This window comes from Mytilus edulis, chromosome 10 (genome assembly GCF_963676685.1).
Source record: "Mytilus edulis chromosome 10, xbMytEdul2.2, whole genome shotgun sequence".
Classification (NCBI taxonomy): domain Eukaryota; kingdom Metazoa; phylum Mollusca; class Bivalvia; order Mytilida; family Mytilidae; genus Mytilus; species Mytilus edulis.
Genome location: NC_092353.1, coordinates 60,216,751 through 60,222,103, shown reverse-complemented (window position 1 = coordinate 60,222,103; position 5,353 = coordinate 60,216,751).

Genomic DNA, 5,353 nt, shown 5'->3' with positions numbered 1-5,353 from the left:
TAAAATTCCTTAATGATTCCACACCAGAACTGTAATGATCTTGAGGCTATACTTCACCATTGCTACTTATTCCTTTAAAATATTTTTATTTCGATAAACTGAATAACAGCGATTTAAGTATTTATCTTGATGTAGCCAATATTTGAGTATTTGACGATTTTTTTTAAATTTGCCACATGCACGATCCGTACGGTATGCTTAGCGTAAACAGTTTGTAGTCTTGTTCGCTTAGCTTTTGCGTACATTATATTCACTAAGCCATTTTTTGTGATTTTTGTTTTACTCTGTTAATAAACCAAGAAATCTGCATACGATTTTTCGAAATTTTGTAATAAACACAAGTTCTATTCAAATTCTTTAAATGTTGCATAATAGACATTTAATTATAGACGGCATACTAGAAAATTTGATATAATATTTATGGACGTTGAAAAAATGTTGCGTAGAAAATTGCTCATATTTATACATTTTCATATCGGGAGAAAACAAATAATACGACAAAGCAAATATACAAATAAACAAACAAATTCAGACATGACTTCGTATTTTATTGTATGGTTAGTTGGAAAATTCCAACCATATTTGTCTTTAAAATAATTTAATAAATTAACTTAAATGACTTATGTTGGAATTTCTATACACGACGAATACCAATGTGCATGCATTCATTTTGTACCATGTTTACTGGTTTTGTTAGTAAGAAGCTAACGATGCAAAAACTATGCATTCTAAACTAAGTGTTTTCCTTATATAACGAGTTTTAAAGAAAGCAACAGCAATATTTCTGGTTTGTTAAAAATATTAAAAACAAAAGTATAAAATGCTTGCAAATTTAAGTTCCAAATGGTGAAGTTAAAATCATCCCTTCGTAAATTTTAGGGACGCCTTCACGAGTTGGTTGACCGTTATGGAATAACCGTTTCACAAATGATATCGGATATGTTCCTTACGTCGTAACTACAATCCCCTTCCCTTTCATGATTGTTACCTACCGAATCAGACTATTTACCGGATTTGTTATCACATAAGCAACACGATGGGTGCCACATGCGGATCAGGACCTGCTTACCCTTCCGAAGCACCTGAGATCAACCTTAAATTTTGGTGGGGTTCGTGTTGTTTATTCTTTAGTTTTCTATGTTGTGTCATATGTATTATTGTTTGTCATGGCGTTGTAGATTATTTTAGATTTATGAGTTTGACTGTCTCTTTGGTATCTTTCGTCCCTCTTTTAAGTATCTGATTAGAAATTTGCCTTTAGTCCAAGAGCAAAACAATCTGAAATATGAATACTAATTGAAAATAATTAAACTTTTTCGAGCACATTTGCTTGCAAGGATGTTTTTCATTTTGTTTAAATTTTTACACCTTCTTCATTTATCAAACATAAATGAAATGTTTATTGTCTTATTTTGCTCTACAAGTGTGATACAAAAAAGTAAAACGAATATTGCATTAATTTTATTGACTTATCCAGCATTATGAATCAATGTTGTTTACATTTAATTGACTATAACCGCTATTTCATATTCACATAGAAAGCAAAACAATATTGTGTAGCAGATGATGGTATTTTGGTATCTCATCAATAGATAACTGTTCCCAAAACAGTGGCATAATTGTAGTTGTAATTGAAGACAAACATTTCACATTATTGTAAACAGAAAATACATTTGCAGAAAATTACATCAGTATGTTGAAATGAAACGTTTATTGTCTTATTGTAAGGCTTAGCGTGATACGAAAAAGTAAAACAAAATCTGCTGTAATTTGCTTGGCTTATCCAACATTCTGAGATGATATTTGAACATTTTCATTTGCTTTTTGTTAGGTCCATTTTACTTTGAAAAGTAAAAAAGATGAACGTTCGTCAATGGTAACGGACATATGGGACAATATCCCAAAGTGCCTCATATTGAGGAACACAAAAGTTGTGTGTAAACAAAAAATCTCTGTGTAGTGATATTTGACATGTTTCAACTTTTAACAAGTGACTGCGCTTAACAATTTGTGGAAAGTATAGGACCTTTGAATAAATGTGTAAAAACTATGGAGTTATTATATGTATTCAAAGTATTAAATTTTCAAAGAAATTATTGTGTGAAAAAGGGGACTTTTCACCATGAAGAGCCGCATCACGAAAAGATTTTCGGGGTATGCTAATTTATGAAAAAATGAATCACACTTCGTATTTCGCTGAGCTACAGAAAAAAAACGTGACCAGCCTATGGAGAACACATTGTGCATATCGCCCCAATTTGAGAGATGGGTCTGAGAAGTTGTCAGACTGATTTATTCATGATTGCATCGTGTACACCAGAAAAAATCGTTAAAATGAAGGTCAGTTGTCTTTTATAAACACCAAATTATCACTGCTGGTTCTAGATTAACATTATTCATAAAATCAAAAGATCAGCATTAATTTTTGCTTTTGAACTGTATTACTGGCACGGGGCTGGTGCATTTCTTTTAGGCACTATAAAAACTATGTTTACCCTGAGAGATTCTGAAAGTGACTTGAAAAAGGCACTAACTTCAATGATCTTATTATGGAAACATTTAATATTGTTAAATTGTAATGCATATAACATAGTAAAGACATTTTTGTGTCATTACCGTTCCAGTCACTACACAAGTGTTCAGAAATAGCTAATAATCAAGGGAAATAACACTTTGTATGAGTATAAATCATTTGACACATGTGTTTTAAACCATTATTTGACCATCAATTAGCAGCTGGTCATCAAATAACCAGACAAATATTTTTTTTAAAAGGATGTTTTTTTTACATTTAAATGCACATAACAAATCACAAGATAGTTTCTTTTCTCATACAAAAAGTGGGAGGGTCAAACCTTTTCACCTATTCAACTATAAAGCTACTATTGATTATTCCTCATTAAAAAGGTTAAAATTAGGATTGTGAAACCACAAGGGAGAAGCAATTTCCTTTTTAGTGAAAAAACTTTCCAGAGTGTGTGTTTTCCCTTTGTAAATAATACAGTTTGTATTAAATGAAATGATAACACAACCTGAGTCATTTTTTTGTCTAATTTAAGTTTCAGACGTATCGTTCCAGTTTAGCCTGAGACGGCAAATTAGAGGTTTTAAAAAGTTCTGAACTACAGGTAAGCATTAGATTTTATTAGGCATGTTTTTAATTGTTTATTTTTTGTATTTTTGCAATTGAAATAACAGTCAAAGTTTTGATAATATGCTGATATGTAAACTGTTGCTATGGTCTTGATATAATATTAAAATGCTTAGTTACTATTCTTTTCTACTCGACATTTCAAGTTAAACCATAAGGCAACTTTTGTTATCTAATTCTGCAATCTGTTCTTACAAAGGTAGCATTATTTTAATCAAGCATTATTCAATAACATTATAAAATATGTGATGTCGACGTCATTATTTTGTCTTAAAAACTTAAAAACTCATGTGCATTTCCTACTTGAAAAAAAGGATGTCACTGTAAAACATTTAAAAAAAAGTATTGAAATTTGCACTTCATTGCACTTTAATAATATTATACATATGACAATGACAGCAGTTCAAGTGGTTTCTATAGTTGAAAATGCCAGATTTTAGATGGCAAAAAAAATAAGTATTTTAGTGACATTTTTAGGAAAATCTATATTTTGACATAATTTCTCAGTCAAACTGCACTTTAGACACATAACAATGTTATTAAATGCTTAAACTGGGTCTGTATATTGTAATTGAAGGTTAAAATCATATTTTTTATCCATATTAGATCATATTATGACCTGTAAAGGTATACTAAAAGAAATCAATTATACTCACAGATTGTATTCAGAATTATTAAATATAGCGATAAAAGTGTCATTGTCTTATAGAGCTGGAACAACTTTATTTTTTTTCTTCAGAAATGGACATAAATACAGATTTATTCGGAAAGTCAAACCGATGAAGATGACACAAGAATATTTGGAAAAATCAGATTGAGGAACATAAAAGTTGTGTGTGAACAAAAAATCTCTGTGTAGTGATATTGATCATGTTTCAATTTTTAACAAGTGACAGAGCTTAACTATTTGTGTTGATCTGGAAAGTAAAGGATCTTTGAATAAATGTGTAAAAACTATTGAGTTATTATATGCATTCAAAGTATTAAATTTTCAAAGAAATTATTGTGTGAAAAAAGGTACTTTTTCACCATGAAAAGTCATATCACGAAAGGATGTTCGGGGTGTGCTTATTTACGAAAAAATGAATCACACTTCGTACCCCGAAAATTCAACCACTTATGTGAAAATGTCTCAGCTTCGAAACAAGCCATCATACATATACAAGTTTACGATATTGGCTGGGCTACAGCAGAAAACGTTGTCATACCGACTATGGAGAAACAATTGCGCATATTGCCCCATATGCGACTTCTTCTATGATATACAAAACACTTCCTCTTTTCTGTCAAATGTCATAAGCGTACAATATGTTTCAAAATTTCCGATGTTTGACGCCGGAACAAGACTATGACGTCATACTATATGTGAAAAAGACTAGACTTAATTTAAGACAGCGAGTGTTGATCAGAGAACAATTGGCAAATAAACAAACTCATGAGAATTGGACATCACTTGATACCAACTCTTGTTATTTGATTTGTATACTCTAATAAACTCGCCGACGGCTTCATGGGCTTGTTTATTATTAAATATTGAAATTGAATATTAATTAGAGTTGATATCAAGCGATCTTCAAATATCCCTCGTTGTCAAACATTCAATTATTCCTTGTTCATATCTGTCATGTATACACTTTCTTTCTTAATAAATGAATTACTTATTACGTAATATTTCGATCTTAAACTTTATCAGATATTGCATACTCTAAACTTTATTCAAATAAGAACATATTAAAAACCATCAAAAAGTTCAGCAATATATGAATGTTAAAAGTTATATGACCTAAATTGGACGGATTTTTGAAACCAGATTTATTCATAAGTAAATTCAAGTAGATGTGCAAAAGCTTTTATCTAGAAACTTTTACTCATTATTTAGATAAATCTCTTTTCTTGCATTATTTTTAATCTTGATAAGCAATAGTCCATGCATAGAAAAATATTTTTTTTATAACGCCCGTATTTTTACAGGTACCGAATTATGAAAATTCGGTTATTTGTGACTAACAGTAATGAGCAGAGGTATCGACCAAGTGGTATTAAGAGAAAAATATCCTGCTCTTATCGTTGCACTAAACTTGATAAATATGTCAATGAATATTCTGACCAACAGTAAACATTATAGTACCACTATTGACATAATTTGATTTGCAAATCAACTGTTTCAAATTTTTAAGTTCTATTAAAAACAATTAGTTCATA